General features: G+C 43.6%; 1 long non-coding RNA gene across 1 annotated transcript; it reads left to right on the top strand.

Annotated features, from left to right (window-relative positions):
• Positions 1-256: 256 nt before the first annotated feature.
• LOC310708090 lies at positions 257-11,059 on the top strand. The gene is made up of 3 exons (XR_014526843.1): positions 257-301; positions 9,567-9,616; positions 10,925-11,059. It is a non-coding gene; the product is annotated as an uncharacterized lncRNA (long non-coding RNA).
• The last annotated feature ends 7,208 nt before the right edge of the window (positions 11,060-18,267 follow it).

The following is an 18,267-nucleotide window of genomic DNA, read 5'->3' as shown; positions in this document are numbered from 1 at the left end:
AAGCGTGGAATAGGGTTGTGAATCCTGCCCGCTGGGGACTCAGTGACTTCAGGGTGAAGATAAAAGAAGCTGGGGAATGGGGGAGCCAGAGGGAGAGGTGAGAATGGGTAGGTGTGGTTGCAGATCAGGGATCAGGAAACGTTGTCAGCCTGAGGGCAACATTTCTGTCCCCACAACCTTTAGGGGTCACATGGCAGTAGTGGGCAGAGACAGATGCTAAAGAGCACTGAATATAAATTCTATCTTTGCACCATAGGAGAATCGCTACACCAGCCCACCAGCCCCTCTGTCCTCCATCCTGGTAAGCAAGGGATATGCATTATTAGAGCTAAAGGACACATTCCAGCCAGGCAAAACCATTCAGGGGGGTGGAGCAAGGCCAGTGACATGACATGAAAAATGGCTTGACAGGGAGGCCATATTAGGAGGTCAGGAGTGAGCTACACCTGGTGTACAAGATAGTGGAGTGAGAGGAAGAAGTGGCATAAGAGGAATGTGATGGTTCCTGGGTGGTTCTGAAGGCACTGTAGATGCCGGACAGGCATGATTTCTTAATAATGTTTTTTGAGTTATTGAAAAACCAAGACCATTAGGGAAGTATGACTGGTGGCCTTTAAACAACTGCTACATATTCTCCCCATTTAACAGCAGTCTTGACCCCAAGGGATGACGTTGTTGTTGGGTTTTTTAAAAAAACAACTACCACCCCATTCTTCAGTTTAAAGAAAAGTAGTACCACCCTTGCAGTGGGGTTAAGGGTTAGGGGAAATTTGTGTGCATGTTCGATTAACACAGGATCAGAAGTACCCAGGAGAAGCTTTCTCCTCCTTGCCAACATCCTCCTTATCTTACCTACCATGAGCTTCCTTCCCTGTGGCTGGAGGCACTGAAGCCAGCTGCTACTTCCAGTTCTCCCTCCCGGAGTTGGCTGCTGTCTCATTCACCCAATGCAAATCAAGCCTCTCTTTTCCTGTAAGCCAGCTCAATCCTCTCACTGATCCTTGCTGTGCTCTGGCAGGCAGGCAAGAATCCCACAGCTACAGTTTTCCTTCTTTGTAGGTTGTCAATAATCAGATTTCTAGGGTACCTCTCAAAGTTGTTGCTAGGATCAACAAAAGAAGGAAGACAGTCCTTGAAATCGAAAAGTGTCACTTTAATTAGGTACTTTCTGTTGTTGTTGGTTTCAAGCTGCTTTTGCTATTTAAAGTGTGAGACCAGTGAGTCCTCGTCTAACCATTCATTGTGGCAATTCTGCTTGGTAGGCCACAAGGATAGAAACAGGCATTTCTTTTCATACTCTGCTTTAATGGGTGGTTTGTGGTTGGTAAACACTCTGGATCCATTGTGCTGGGGAAAACTGACATCTGGAAGAGACCCGAGACCAGCCTTTGCCAACTTGGTGTCCTCTGTATGTTTTGGACTACAACTCCTCTCAGCCAGTCTGGTTGGTGAAAATTGTCCTAGAGAGCATAATTCCTAATTATCATGGATCAACATGATTCTAGATTTGTGAGCAGGAAAGATTCCTTGTGCTGTAAGATATCAACGGCCTGCAAAAGCCATACGCAGAACATATCACTACATCATAGAGACGTAAGCATTTCTAAAGCATTTCTATTCTACCAAATAGGCTTGTGTAGTCTCCAGATTCATTCATTGACCCGAACCGTCAACTGGATCATCTAACTCCAAAAGGTTAGTGAGAGTGAGGCAGAAATTACCCTTGCAGAAGCCATGCTGGTTTTGCTTCAGCAAGACTTGTTCTTCCATATGCTTTGTATTTCTTTCTTTAACAATGCTTTCCAACAGCTCTTCTGGTACAGTCCTTAAGCTAAAGGGACTGTAATTTAGAGGATCTCCCTGATCCCTTTTTAAAAAATTGATGTTACATAAGGCCACTTTCCAGTCCTCTGGTACAGAGGCCGCACTTAGGATTGCTACATATTTTTGTTAGAAGACCAGCCATTTCCATTTGAGTTCTTTAAGCACTCTCAAGTGGACGCCATCCAGACGTGGTAATTTGTCAGTTTTTCATTTGTTAGCCAATAGTAGCTATAAGCTACGTGGGGAATGGTATCAGAAAAGGCTGACACAGCTGCAGGCATAGCCTAATTTGTGCTTTCCTTCTTTACATCCTCAGAAGAATTCAGAGCTGTAGACTTTTAGCATTCTGACCCCCGAAAAGCCTCCCTGATGAGCCAGCAAGGAGTAGCCTTAGACATTTTGCTACCATAGGGAGAAGCCAAGCACTTCCTGCTCCACAGGGCCACAGACATTTCTGTGGCTGCAAATCTTGAAACATCTTTCTACATAATATGTTTTTAATATACTGTATACAACACCTCTTTTTTATTTTACAAAAAGTCATAAGTACTTAAGAAGGTGCCTCCTAAACTAAACCAAAGGTTCATTGAGATCAGGGATGAGGAACCTGCGGCCCTCAAGATGTTGTTAGACCCAACCCTGCTCAGCTTCAGTCAGCATGGCCAATGGGCAGGGAATATATGAACTTGGAAGCTGCTTTATAATGAGGCATGGTCCATCTCATTTAGTATTGTCTACACTGGCTGGCAGCAGTTCTCCAGAGTTTCAGGCAGGGGTTTCTCCAAGCCCTAGCTGAAGATGTGGGGGACTGAACCTGAGAATTTTAGCATACCAATCATGCTACTAGGCCACAGCCTTTCCTTGATCCTGCGAGTTGTAGTAAAAAACATCTGGAGGGTCAGACCACTGATCCAGGCTGTCATCCTGCTTACTATTGTGACCAATCAAATACTTCGAGTATCCCTACAAAAAGGAAATGAAGGCAACAGCCTTCCCCTGTAACTGGTACCCAGTGGCATTTTATGTCTGCACTGGCAGGTTCTTCTTAGTGATCATGGCTAATAGCCTTTGATAGATAGATTTCTCTAATTCCCTTTTAAAGCTGGTAACCATCACCAGGCTCATAGTGGTGAATTAATTCCATACATTAAGTACATGTATGAATAAGAACGTTATTTGTCTGTCCTCAGCTTATTGCCCGTTAATGTCATTGGTTGACCCCTAGTTTATGTTATGAAAAAGAAAAGAGGGGAAGGAAACCTTATATTCACTTTCAACACACCATGTGTCATTTTATAAAACCCTATGGCATCCTTCCCCCTAGTACTCATTTGGCTGAATGAAAATGCCCCAAACACTTCAGCCTATGCCCTCATTAAAAAGAAGGGCAGCCAGGACTGCAGCAGAACCTATGAGGAGAGTGGCCACGTGCCCTACTTGAAGAGCTGGTCAGAGGAGACACCTCTGTTTGAAGGAGTCCTCGATTTGAAGGGTGGTCCAGTCCATGTCTGGTTTAACATTAAAGAACTATAAGTTGCCCACAGGCCATTAGCCACCTGGGCAGTAGCAGGCACACAGCTCACCAGGTTGTAATCTTCTCCACAATGGTGAGATGTATTGCAGTTCTATTAAAACTGTAGTCATTATTTATCAGTTTGCATGTATGCATACAAACTAGAATATGCAGATTTTACTCAATCGATGACCTCTTTTGTCCTCTTTTTTTGATTATGCATTTCCTATTTTTGGTGATGTGTCCATCCCACCCTGGGCAGCAAGCATGAGAGCATTAAACAAGGGCAAAAGGCTGCCTCTGTAAGCAGAAATCCTTGGTGTCAAGTGGGAGACAGGGGGAGGAGAGACATTTGCTTGTCTGGAAACTATTAGTTAAAAATCATGGCATTGATCAGTTCAGGGAATTCAAAAGTGGTGTGCAGAAACTGTCTACAACGTTTCCTTATTAAAATGCTGCTCCTTACCAATTTCTTGTGTGCTTTAATTGCATTATGGGTGAGGAAAGCCTGGGGCCTAATTTATGGATCTCAACCTGGAGCATCTGAAATGCTGATGATGGTGAATGCTGGAGGCATTCAAAACACATGAGGGAAGACAACAAACATCCCTCCAGGGCATTGCCTTTGGATTGTTTAATAAGAATGTGTATTTCTAAATCCTACCTCCACATCTGTGCTGAACTAGTTTCTATGCATTGGGTGCAGAGGTTTCCGGTTTCTGAAATCATTGTTCCCATACACAGATACTTCCATGCTTATTCACATCTAATCTTACACTGAGAAGAATTGGTAACAGGATAAGAGATTCCACCTAACCATTCCCAGCCAGATTCCTGACGGGCTTCAAAACAGTGAACCATGTAACCACTGATTTTAACCAGTCAGGATCCTGGGTTCAGAAAACACACCAAGCCACATCTTGCCCTCAGCAACCCCCAGCACCTTGCCAACCACCTCACCCCCTAGATCACACCTACTACCCACTCCCCCAACTGATTCATTAGACCTTCCCCTTTCCACCTCATACCAGTGCTGCAGCCAAAGAGTTGACCTAGCAGGAGGAGCACCACAAGAAGTAGGCCAGAAGTGGTGGCCAGCTAACCTGGGACTGCCACACCTTATCCAGGCCTACGTACTTTTCATCCCAAATGGTGGCAGTGGCAACAGATTACCAGGGTAACTGTCAATAGCTTCTGGCTGCCTTCTTCCTTCCTGTACTGCTCCTCCTATTGGGCTGACATATCCTGATCGGTGATGGTTGGAGGAGTGGATCCCAAGCAGACCAGAGGAGGAGGAGGGTGGCTAGCAGTATCAGCCAACCTGGGGATCTGGATCCTGGGGGCAGGGTTCCCAGGGCTGGCAAGTAGAGGAGCCTCTGATGCTTGCCTGGGCCACTCATGCACCACCCCCTAGCATGGTGTAGTCCACCTGTATGTGGCCAAACAAACTGCAGTGTGATGACACTCTTACATTTGTATTACATGTAGACATGATTTGCGTCAGCATGACTTGCAAATGCAGCCATAGCTATTGTCTGTTAGTATGCACTTCACAACACAGGAGCTCTGATAAATCACCTAAAAGAATGGGGGATGTGGGAGGAGAGGGCAAAGGGACTTAGCCCTGATCTGTGTGTGATATGATAAAGGTATGTGTGAAGCAAAGTCATCCATTCCAGCCGTTGAATGTAATAATTTCAGCTTGCATAATCAGTTCATACCTGGTTAATTTTTTTGTGCCATCTCTATTCTAGCAATACTCCATCCCCTCTTCCCCTCAAACAGAAAATGGCACATAATGAGATCATAATTGATTTACTTTCTTGTCTCCTCGGGAAAATTCTAAAATCTGAATTATATTTTCCTTTTCCTTTGCTAAATCCTTATATGTATGCCACAGCAAAGACTGTTAATGGTGGGACTAATATTTTAAGCTTTTTCATTAAATGACTTAAATTATGGGCATTTTAATAGTAGAATTAGATGTTGTGAGATACAGAAAGCTGTTGCTGCTCCACATCTCTCTTTCCATCCCTCCCCCCATTCCTGGCTAGGGCTCATGCAAGCTTCACCTGTAGAAATGTCCACTTCTTCACACCATGAAGATGTTTGGTGGGATGGATCGATGAAGCCCCCTCCCAAAGCTGATGTTGCTACTGCTTACCTGGGCAGGACTGGGGTGGAACAGCACCGGTAGATAAATGGGAGTGCTTATTTCTTTCTGCACACAATATATTTTTCTCCTGTATTTTTATGAGACCATATTCAAAGTGGGTAATACAATGACTATATCATACTCTTCTTTACCCCATAGGCTCCAGCTAGCATATAAAAATTTCATATATATATATATATATATATATATATATATATATATATATATATATATATATATAAAATTTATATCCCGCCCTCCCCAGCCGACGCCGGGCTCAGAGCGGCTAACAACAATAAAAGTAACACAGTTTACATAAAATCACAATCAATTAATTGAAATGCATTCTAAAATCAATTCCTTCTAAGATGAATTCAAAATCAGTGTCCAGCTTTATCTCTAAAAGACGTAAAGTTCAAGCATTCAATTTGGGATGGTTTGAAGAAAGTAGTGAGGACAAGCTTTATATATAATAAATTCTGCCCAGTCTTTAACATTTCATGTTGCTTTTCTCCCCCTTATCCAAAAATAAGGCTGTCAGTCACAATACATTGTTATATGCCCGTTCAGTTCCCTCTCTCAATTCTGAGGCTGCAAATACTCGACTAAATGTATATAAACAGAATAATTTTTAAATGCACCCATGAAAAACACCAGCAATATAAGAACTCTCTCCTTTCCTACGCTTTCAAAAACGCAAGTCTTGTTCTTTAATATAAGAGCGAGGGTCCCAGTCCAGCTGATAAAATAGATAGTGATGTCAACATGTTGCCTCACCTGGGGCCCAGTCCCAGCTGGTGAAGCCTCAAAAGATGGAGATGCTATAGCTCATTTGCTTCTTCCAGAGAGTGAAATGTCTCCCCTTTCATTGTAGGTAGCTTTCCCTAGGCCAGTGGTGGAGAACCTGTGGCCTTCACTATGATATTTGGGCTCCAACGTCCATTAGTCCCAGCCAGCATGGCCAATGTCAGGGATGCTGCTTCAGGCTATCAACACCTAGAGGGACCACAGGTGTTTCACCCCTGCCTTAGCCTTTCAGCTACTTGGCATTTTTTAGGTAAGGGATAATAATGTGTGCAGCCACAGCCGTAGCCACAATATTCCCTCCTTCACAAGCAGCAAAGCTTTAGAAATACAGTTTCTACCATCCAGAAATATAGTGTTATACACGGCTGGAAGTGTATGAAGGCACTGCACCCTACAGTGTTTTCTGTGTCTTTTAAAGTATTTGGGCAGATGTCAGAAGCCTCCTAGTGGTGCTGAGATTTTGTTTGGTAGTCTGCATGCATTTTCAAGGCACGGAGGTGCTTTGCCAAGGTGCCACCTGGGTCAGCCTGTTGGCTGCCTGCTTTGTTTGCCTCCCAGATGCTGTAGAAAGTACTGAGCCTTGGTTAGAAGCGCCGAGTTGGCAATTTTTGATATTGCTGTTAACATAATCAGCTTTTGCTTCTGCAGCAATTAGCATATTATTACCCATAATGTTTTGCATGGCAATTTTGTTGTAAACATTTGTACTAATTCACCATAACCTAATTATTTTTACGATGCATAATTATGGAATATTTTCCAAGAAGGAATGGTTCTATTTTCTAGCATGTAATTCTTTTGGAGGAAAATCGGGTCATTCTAGTGCTGTCCCCAACCCCACTTCTTTCTTTCCAAATCTGTTTCATTTGCTTATGAGCAAGTCACTTTGCAAAGTTTCCCTGAATCTCCTGAGCTTCTGAAAAATGGATCCGTCTTGTATGGAAGTTTGTGCAGTATCTTGGGAGAGCAGACTGAACCAATGTGGTCCAATCGATCAGGTGTTAGATTCATAGTACCTCAAGATCTGTGATCAAATCCCTACTAGGTCAGCCTTGCATTTTGCTGTTCAGTTACTTGCCTGGGATGCTAACACTTTCTGGGAATATAGTTTGCCAGAGTGATTGATAAACCTCAGCAGGGATGGGGGTTACCTGTGGCCCTCCAGAGGTTGTTGGCCTACAACTGTTCTTATATAAAAACATAGGATACTTCCTGATACAGTGTCATACCAGTGCTCTATCTAGCTCAGTACTGCATATACAATCACTCTCCAGGGTTTCAGGCAGTGGTCGTTCCAAGCCCTGCTTTGAGATTGAATCTGAAGTCTTCTGTATGCAAAGCAGATAGGCTACCACTAATCTGTGGTCCTTTGACCTGAGCTACAACCCTTCTCCATTGATCATGCCGGCAGGGGCTGGTGTGAGTAGGAATCCAACAACATCTGGAGGGCCAAACCTCCCTCATCCCTGACCTGCAGGGAGACAGGGGGGCAAAAAATGTGTGGATACCTTTATCTGCAAGGTCATACTAAGCTCACTGGTGCTCTTGAACAAGTCACTACTCCCAGAATCAAATCTCAATACTAGGAATGAGGAAACCTACCTCACAAAGCTATTGTGGAAGCAGTGTGGGACAAACATCCTAAACAAACAAGCAACTGAGGGGTGCCACCTTTTAGGGCTACATTCATGGCTATGTCTTCTTACTTCTTCTGCCATTATGTATGTCTATGCTTTAAAGGAACTCATGAATGCAAGATGCAATCATACATTTAATTACATGTCTAGTTTGCCATGTATGCGAATGTTACACAAGGGTACCACTTAAAGTGGCAGTTCCTAAAGGCACAGCTGATGTCACTAGCAGTTCTGCCTGTCTTGATAAAGAGCAGTTCATCCCCGAAAATACTCTTCTCTCAGAACAGATCCAGGAGCAGAGCTCATGATAATACTGAGGCCAGGACAGTTCCTCCCTCTGACAGCTGAAGTGATGGCTCTTTCAAATGAATCCATAGCAGAGCAATAAATAAAATGCAGATTGAAACTGCAATGTTTTCAATGTTGTTGTTTTTTTTTAAAAAAAGGACAGGGCCACATGGATTTCCTTATGGAGTGCATTTCATAAATCCAGAACTACCAAGACCTCTCAGTCTGACATTTTTCAGTGATGGGTCAGAAAGCCAGGTATAAGATAATGATCTTAATGCATCAACAGATTTTACAGGTGCAGCCATTCAGAGATGAGGCAGGTGAGGCTGCTGCTTCAAGCAGCAGAAGACCCCTAGGTGGCACACCTGTGGGTAACCTGCCTGCACCACCACCTCCATCAGCACCAGAGAAGCACTGCCACCATCAATGCTGATATTGGGCAAGATCTCAGCCATTTTGTGCAAGATCTTGCCCAAAATCAATGCTAATGGCAGTGCCACTTCTCCACCAGTAGCGGATGGGACAGGGTGTGTGGTGATGGCAGAACAGGCATTGGTGGCAGGAGCAGGAAGGTGGTGGCAAGACCAGTGACAGCAGTAGAGCAAAACAGCACTTCCTGTTTCACTTTAAGCGATGAAACACTGCACAGCACCCCTGCAGGGAGTCCTACAGATAGCCAAGTTTCAAAACATTTATGACTTGAAATGTGAAAAACAGTACTTTAAATTCAGTCTGGGAACAAGTAGACCATTAGTTTAACTGGTAGTTAAACCCATTGTTGTAATATGTTCTGCTCGCTTGGCTTCCAACAGAGAATCTTCATGGCATTCAGGATGCACCCAAATACGCCATTCTCCACCTATACCTGCTTCCTGTCTGTGGACATGACCCTTTCTCCTAAAGAGGGAAATGGCCGGAGTCTCATGGGCACTAAAAGTGCCCAGTCACGCCCGCCGGTGATTCAGAGGAAGGAAAAGAAATGAATTGTAGTAACCTTTACAACAATAAAACCCCACAGTGTTTCTGGCCAGGTGTGCAAAGAGGAAATCCCTCTCTAGGTGATCAACTTACACACTGAAGCATGAAGTTTGATTAGCCCTGTAACGTTTTATAAGCTTGCATAGCTGCAAATGTTATTAATGCTCATAAAGTTTACCCAAGCCTTTAAAATCCTATTGGGCCAATTCAGGTCTCGTTGGATTCCTGGGGCAATGCATTCCAGGGGTGATACAATGCCATGGAAAGTCATTATTTCTGTTTAATTTGTCTAAGGTGGATGCTGCTTATTTTCAGAGAGTTTCCTTTGTTTTCGTGTTTCCATTGTCTATGCATGTGGAAGGGAGTGTAAAACAAAATGACTGTTTTACTGTAGCTTGGATCACAAAAAGTGTAAGTCAAGTGCCCCTGTTTTTCCAGAGGTTCTAGACCTTTCGCCTCAGCTTGTGAGAGCCACTTCACATGTTTTGAGGCAGGGAAATAGATATATTTTTTCTCCTGTAAGGGTACGTGCTGCAGGGAAACACCAGCAACTGTGATCCCTCTACATAGGGTAGTCTCAATATATTTTGCTGCCTGAAGTGAAGAATAAGAGGTTGCCTCCAGTTCCATGTCATGTTAAGAAGCCAACCAAAACTGAAAGAAACAGACTAGTGTACTGGTGCAAAGCTACACGGCATAGAATTATAGAATCAAAGAGTTGGAAGGGACCACAAGGTTCATTTAGTCCAACCCCCTTCCTTGCAGGAATCTTTTTTTACCCAACATGGGTTTCCTGAGATTGAGTGTCTTGATCTACCAACTTTTCAGCTCTGCCCTCCAGCAGCTCACTGCCACTCCCCATCTCCCACCATCTGCTGCCTGAGGCAACTGTCTCACTCTGCCTAATGGTAGGCCTGGCCTGCCACTCTGCTACAGCATCCACATGCATCAAATGTACATCAGTGTCATATGGTTCACTGAGGAAATGGAAGGTTTTATTACATAGTCCTTCAAGGCAGGAGCACAGGCTGGCATACAACATAAAATATGCAATATTGAACTTAATATAAATATATACACCAATTCATATCAGTTATATGTTTAGAGAGGAATTCTAAAAATACATATTTCTGTGCCCAGATTTTTCCTGACCTCTAAGATTAGACCTTTAAAATTTGTATCTTTCTAGCATGTTCCCATTTTCTGTTCTCATTTTGTACTTTTCTGTTGTGAACCACCCTCTGATCTTTGGATGAAGGACAGTATACAAATTCAATTAATAAATAGCTCTGCCACAGTATTTTACTGTTTTTGTTTATATTGTTTGCTTAATGGCTTTATACCTTGTTCCATGTTTTTATTGCATGCTGTACACCTCTTAGATATCTTTTCATGTTGAACATTCTAGAAATATTCTAAATAAACCAATAAACAAAACAGCCACAAAGCTGCATTAAACACAAATCAGCAACAGCATGTTGTGGTGAATATTTGGAAGGGACAGCAAAAACAATGGGAATGAGATGGATGCTTGTTTGCCACTGCGAGAGTGATCTCCAATTCAAATTCTGAGTTGTCATCTAAGATGGCAGTCACCTCAATAGCCAAAGGAAACAACTAGGGGAGCTTTAGAATCAAATTGGCATTGAAATGTTGGTTCCTGCGTCATCTTGGGCCAGCTCAGCAGCTGGTTGCCTTGACTCGTTTTCGTTTTTACAGTTGCAGCATGGATACAAATCTAAACCTTTGCTGATATGCCGTAAGCTCTCGAGAGACACCTTCTTTTCCTGGTGATAAGACTCAAGCCTGAGGGTGTGGAAGCTGAATTGGGCAAGTGGGGCTCTGTTGCATTGATTCCATGTATCCTTGGAATCCTTGTATTAGCATGAATTAATAGCCCCTTGTGCACAACGAAGAGGAAGAAAGCATGCCAGAGTTAATAACGAAGCCAGCCATTGAGTTAACAGCAGGCAGAGAGGTGACTGGAGCTGTCTCCAGCAGCTGCCTCACAGCCTTTCCTGCTGCTGCAGCCTTGTAAAATGAGAATTTCACATGGCACAGCTTTGTGCTCTGAGCTGTGAAGGCTCCTGATTCCGGAGCCTGCTATGTAGTCCTGTGGGGGTGCTCCAGTTTATGAAAATAGCCACCTGCCGTGCCCTAGATTACTAAACCTAATGCTGAGTGTTGGAGTCTATATTTCACTTAGCATCCCCTCTCATCTTGGCTAAGCTGCCAAACTCTTACAATGTCCCACATGGCATCTCATATGCCTGTAAGAGCCAGAGAGCTGGATTCATGAAAGGGAGGCAGCTTTACCTTCTGAATGACAATGCCGGTGAGATGGTCCAATTTTCTCTCTGTTTGTTTTGGAATAGCTGCAAACAGTTCGAGTGACAAGTGGAGAATGGGAACAGGAGGGAGCACAATGTTATCACTGAGTGTGCAGTTGATAAAACCTCCAGTCTCATAACCCTTACTTACAGCCAAAGGCCATACATTCTGAAAGCTCTGTATCTGCAATCAAGTACCATGAGCCGATTTGTTTCTGAGGGGCATGTCTGGGTTTGTTGGATCAGGCTGAAGGCCCATCTAGTCCAGGGAGGATCCTGTTTTCACAGTGACTAATCCAGTGTCTTTGGGAATCTGTATGCAGGACCCTCCCCGCTTGTCACTCCTGGCAAACGGTATTCATCAGAGGTATACTTGCCTCCAACAATGGAAGGAGAATATAGCTACCATAGCTGATAGCCTTAATCACCATGACTCTGTCTCTTATAAAGTCATCTAACATGGTAGCCATCATTATTTTGTTTATATGTTGTGCGATGTACTTTCTTTTGTCTGTCTTTAGTACTCCAACATTCAGCTTCATTGGGTGGTTCTAAGTTCTACTGTTATGAGAGAGGGAGGAAAAGAAACCCTATCTACAAAATATTCCTGCACTGCAGAGGGGTGGACTAGATGACTCCCAGGGTCCCTGCCATTCTACAATTCAGTGATTCTATCTTCTCTACACCATACATCATCTTGTACATCTCTATCATGGCCCCCTTACTTGCTTCCCTCTGTCTACACCAGCCTTTCTCAACCTGTGGGTCCCCAGATGTTGTTGAACTATAACTCCCATCACCCCTAGCTAGCAAGGCCAGAGCTCAGGGATGCTGGGAGTTGTAGTCCAACAACATCTGGGGACCCACAGGTTGAGAACTGCTGGTCTACACTAACAACAAAGGTGGTTTTAAGGTGGTGTGGCTGATGCAGCTGCACTGGGTGCCATGCTGAAGGGAGCCACAACAATGCTACGAAATGGGGCACAAGAGGCCCACAGTCCCCCACTGCTAACAAGCCCCAAAGGTTGCAGCCATTCCTAATACAGGAGTTGCTCCAACCCTTTGATCATTTGGGTTGTTCCATTTTGAACCTTTCCCCAATGAGGTGAAGTGGCCAGAATTATACAGAGTATTCCAAGTGAGTCTCACCATAAATTTGCGTAAGGGCATGATATTGTCAATTTTTATTTCCATTTTTCCAACAATCACTTCCTAAGGATCCTTAGCACAGCATTCATCTTTTCCCACAGCTGCTACACACTAGCTTTTATTCCTGGTCAGTCACTGCCAGTTCAGACCTCAGTAGTGTATATGCGAAACTACGATGATATGCCCTGACATGCTTCTCTTTCCTTCTTTTCTACACTTACATCTTGCCCTTCCTCCCAAAGGAGCTCAGGGCAGCCAACAACACGTGATAAAACAATATAAACACCTTGAAAACTTCTTTACACTTGCTTACATAGTAGTTCATTCTTCGTATCGTTGGTGAAAACTACAGTGATCAGATAGGAGTGAATTACTATCGGGGCTACAGCACTGATGGCAGCTGAGCCTGTTGCTGAAGTAATTGCTATTGATCAGTTGATATTGACAAGCAGGCCTGGTTCCAAGCATGGATCAAAAACCGTTGTATTTTATTACATTGTGTAGAAGGACAATGGATCAAAAACCGTTGTATTGTGAGTCCGGAGGCTCACTCCATAGATTTTGGTATAGCCTGGCCATAGAAGGTACGGAGACATATATGCAATTAGCATCCCCAAATATCTAGAAAGTGAGGCAATATATGGTTGAAAGAGGTCTTTGCTTGGTCTGGGGTCTTGGTGCAAGATGGGGTGACAGGATTCCTGTTCTTCTAATAGTTATGTTATGCAGTGGGTGAACAGCTGCACCTGCCAAACGCCTCCTGCTGTGTGACTATTAAAGGACAGGAGCATCTGTTCACCCTCAATAAGAACTCAAGAGCAGCAGTCAGGAATTTGGCTCAAGAGCAGCAGTTGGGGAAAAGACTATCGTTTTGTGATGGACACTGCTTTCTGACGTGCTTGCTTCCGCAGTATGGTAATACCTGCTCAACCTGTACATGACAAAAAAGAAAGAAAGAAAGAAAGAAAGAAAGAAAGAAAGAAAGAAAGAAAGAAAGAAAGTCTTTCTTCTCCTTTGGAAACTGATTTGGTAAAGAAGGGGTAGTGACCCTTTTCCCCTCATTGAAGGTTGCAAGCCCACATGGACAAGCTGTTGGTGACTGCTTGCTGGTGGAAGTTGGGGCAAGAGCCAAAAGTGGTACATCTCTTTGTTGGGCGGCTGATCAGGCGAGAGGCTCAATCTGACCATTTCAATGCAGGTTGGTTTTCCCTTCTTTAGATTTATTAACAGGGAGCGATCTTCCCACATCCCTATTGCATCTCATTCCTTGTTATGGTTGAGGCATTTAAATGCCACCTGATACAGTGTAGTATGGTTGCAATTTGCTATCCTGGTTTGCTGTTGCTATTTCATTCTGCAGCTACATTCCTTCCTTCCTTCCCTTGTTATGTACCTGTTTTTTTCAGGGTCTATATGTTTATGCATGTAACAAAAATTCAACAAAAAGTTGAAGGGTGGGGGGACTGGGTGGGCCGCTCCCTTTTCTCCTTTTTCCACCACCTTCTCCCTCTTTCACTGCCCTCATCCCTCCCTACAGTGGGCTGCCAGGGAAGGGTCCAACCACCCTTGCCAGTCATCTGAACTAATCATTTGCAGAAGGATTTCCCGCATCCTTCCATTGCCCTTTCCAGCTTGGCACTCTCCATCATTTCCTCCCTCCTTGCTAGAAGTCTGAACTGATTGCTTCCCAAGGTCTTCTCCTAATCATTCCATTGCTTCCCTGTTGGCTCTCGCCTCCTGCTGCTCTAGGTTTCTTCATGAAATCAGGTAGGGGGCTGCATTCAGTTAGGCTATGGGCTGCATGCAGCTTTGGGGCCACAGGTTCCTTATACCTGCTGTAAAGGCTGGGTTTTATATCCTACCTTTCAGGGGAGTTGGACTATACCATGTTCTGGAATCCTGCAGAATTATTTTGTTAGATGATGCACAAGTATGCTCACAATAGAAAGAAGAATCTGAATGTAAAATTGTGTCTCTTGTAGATGGCAGGGGAAATGCCTTTTTTGAGTTAACATTTCCATAATTTCGTAATTGTGTGTGCTGGTGCAAGTTAATGTGAGACAAGTCTGCCTATTTTCATCTCGCACGTTGCAGGATAGGTAGGCCTGGGTAAATGGAAGGGGAGACAAGATTTAACACTCTTATTCTGTTTAAATCAGTCTTTGTCTGCCTGTGTGTGTGAGTCCAATTTAAATGGCTCACGCTGAATCCTAAATTTCACCTCTTTCCTCCGTTAAGTTTGCAAGAATAAATTTCTATTTGTGCACTGATTTAGGGTTATAGTTGAAATAAAATTAGTAATGCTAATTGCTGTAATTAGACTTCTTTAGTCTCCATATGAATTTTACAGCTCTTATCACACACAGGACAGAAGAAAGGCTTTCCCAAGAGAGACGGAATTAACTGGTATAGCAATAAAATCCCTCGCTTATTAGCAGGTGAGGCAGGAATGTGCTAACATAGCATCTCTGTCACCATCTGGCTGGTAAATGGTGGTATGTTTTCAAATAACACCACTCTGAAATTATGGCTGGGGATCCTGTCCTGTAAAATGTCAGGTGCAAAATAGGCGAGGAAGCACCTTTGTCGGGGTCAGTTTGTTTTGATGTAGGAAGCGCATCCTTTGAATTACGGTATTCAGAGTTTCATCAAGCAGAAGGGAATGGTAGCCACAAGGCTAGCCCAGGACATTTTGCTGCCTTTGGGATGCTCAGGCTGCACCTTTAGGACAACCAACCTAATTCACGCATCCCAGACTATTATGTGGGTCAGAGAACACAGCTCTCCTTCAGGTTTTGCACTTTTCTGAATTTGTAATACAGTTTGCAACTGAATTGAAATGCAGTTCTCCAATCAATTGTACCAAAATGTGTACTTTACAGATAAGTTGTGTACACAGATGTGCTTTATAGAGTTAAATGCATGCAAAACGTGATTTTTTTTTTTTAAAAAAAGAAGTTTTAAAAAAATGTGGTTTTTTGTGCAGTTTCTTTTAAATTGCAGATTGAGGTACAAATAAGTCAGAACTGACTTACGAATGAAAACATGTGAAACTGACAGTCGGGAAATAAGCTGATGCACCCATCCCTTGAGAAACGTCTCGTGAGAGTAAAATAGACCACAAAGTTCTCCTTGCAGCGAAATAAAATGGAAAACACAGTTGAACTCACTTTGCCTCCCCTGTGTGCAAGAGTTCAGAAAGAAGTATGAGGAATGTGGAGAACTCAATGAGTAGCTGAACATCTCCTGGTTCACTGCTAGGACAGATAATATAGAACTTCTGGGTCTCATTACCCTGAAGATTGGTTTTAAGTTAAGCGACAACACTTTAAAAAACACAAAAATGGACTTCTTTTTACTTTGCCTAATGGATGCTGAGCACTTATTCTCATCATATTTTAAAATCAATGTCATGATTTTTAAGTAGCAGGAGATACTCAAAATATATATGGGTATATCTTGGCATGGAGGTAGTATGGGAGAGATGTCAGATGCTGGCCATTTTAGCCATTCACTAAGGCTGTTTTCCTTCATGTGGTGGAAAACAGAAAAGTAATGGCAGGTAAACGTGGATGGTATTTTTTAAAAGATTAATGAATTTCCACTTTGAATTCTTTTATGATTCTGAAGAGGCTTCTCCCATCTTGCGGGAATTCTAATTTAAGACTGGCAGCAGGGGAAAGGCAGATAATCTCCACCTGTGTGAGAAAGAAAGGAAAGGAAAGATAAGTTTTAAAAAGGAAAGGCAGGCTAGAGTGCAAGAGGCTGCCTTGCCAGACAATTTCCATATCAGCAGAGACAATGTATGGGAAAGAAAGAGAAAGTTTGCAAAGTTTCTGAAAAGCCAAGTCTTAAAAGGGAAAAAAAAGGGGCGGACCTCAAGGGGTCCAATGAGGAAGCCTAATGAATGTACAGCTCTTTTTAAAACGGGCTTCCTCCTTATGCAATGGATTATTTTTAACTTTGTGGTGATTTACATGCCAGTCAATTTGCATATATTAACCCAAGCCCCTCTCCCTGCTTCGCTGTGTATTTTCTCTTTCCGAAGTCACATCTCATTATAGCTCTTCTGGGACCAGGCAAATCATGGCTCTGGAGGCAACATTAATTTACCCAACGCATCCTTTGCAGGATTTTTTTTTTTTAATCGCTTGCTACATATTGTACCTGGTATCTCTGAAGCTGTTCATTGCCTCAGCCTTCTGTTCCCAGCAGCAGAAGCAGCAGCGATGGCGGGGGAGGAAAGGAGGAAAATAAATGTCATGGGACGTACCAAGGAGGAAGGAGGTCGGCTTCCTTGGGGAAACTTGGGACGGAGCAGGAGAGGTGCTGAGAGGGCAGGGAGGGTGAAATTGGTTCTATGCCTGGATCATATAGGCTGCCTACTTTTGTAGTGCAGCACACAGCTTTACAATATCACTTTCCTGGTATGGATGGGCAACTCAACCAACTTGTTGTTGTTCTATTTATTAATTTGTTCCTGTGAGGAGTCTCAAAGTGATTTACAATGTAACATACCCACACTCACACACCCAAACACCAGTTACATATATAAACAACCCAAGTGTGTGTGTGTGTGTGTGTGTGTGCACGCGCGCGCACACACACACACGCACACACACACACACACACACACACGCACACACACACAAATGTAGATGGAGAGGTGGGAAGAGTACAGGGGGAAAGCCTTCTGTAAGCCATCAGCTCAAACTTCTAGTGAGAGTAATCAAGCCTCATCCTAGCAGCCCACAGGCAAAGAGAGGTTAATAAAGGGGTGTTTGAAAGAGACAAAGGGGGAAAAATGGGTGGCAGAAAAAGAGAAAAGGAATTGGCCCCATTCACTTCTGGCTCCACCCACCACAAGCATGTGACTCCTGACAGATTACTTTCAAGGCATGCAACCCTCAGCAAATAAAATTTGCAAGCACAAAGCGTTTCATGCCATATCCCCTTACCATCTCACTCCTTGCTTTCAAACGATAAGCTTTCATCTTCCAGCCATCAAGGACTGGTTTACACATGCACATTCATCACAGTGTTATTGTAAAGTTTTGCCATGTCTTGCCTGTGCAAATGGACCGCCTATATCTGACATCACAGACAGAATTCTCACCGCACCTCAAATGCAGTGTTCTGCTACAGGAGTAAACCTATACATTCCCTTGTGGAATTTGGTCATGCAGCCGGTCCAGCGAGCTTGGAGTTACTGCCTATCAGTTTACAGGCAGTGACTTCCAATCTGCTGGGCTTCTCCTTGCCTGCTTTTGGACAGAAGTCAGCTGTGCTACTGAGCTCCCCATGGGGAGCCAGTCCCAGCAAACTTACTCCCCACTTGCCTCCCTCGTCAATGCATAGCTGGAAGTGCATAGACAGCCATGGCTCTTTGTGCTCCATGTGACATCAGGTGTGGGGGCAGGTGGCTGTGGTTTGGGGGAAATGGCCTTGTGGGCCAACCTGGGATCTGAGCCAAGACCAATTAGGCCTGTGAGTTCCACACTGCTAATTAAAAACATAAATTAGCTTGAGCATTATGTTTCAGCAGATGCACACACATGACCATTTTTGGAGGTGACAGCAGGT

This window comes from Podarcis liolepis, assembly GCF_965112155.1.
Source record: "Podarcis liolepis genome assembly, chromosome: 5".
Taxonomy (NCBI): Eukaryota; Metazoa; Chordata; class Lepidosauria; order Squamata; family Lacertidae; genus Podarcis; species Podarcis liolepis.
The sequence above is the reverse complement of the archived record's forward strand: the minus strand, read 5'-3'. Positions and strand labels throughout refer to the sequence as shown.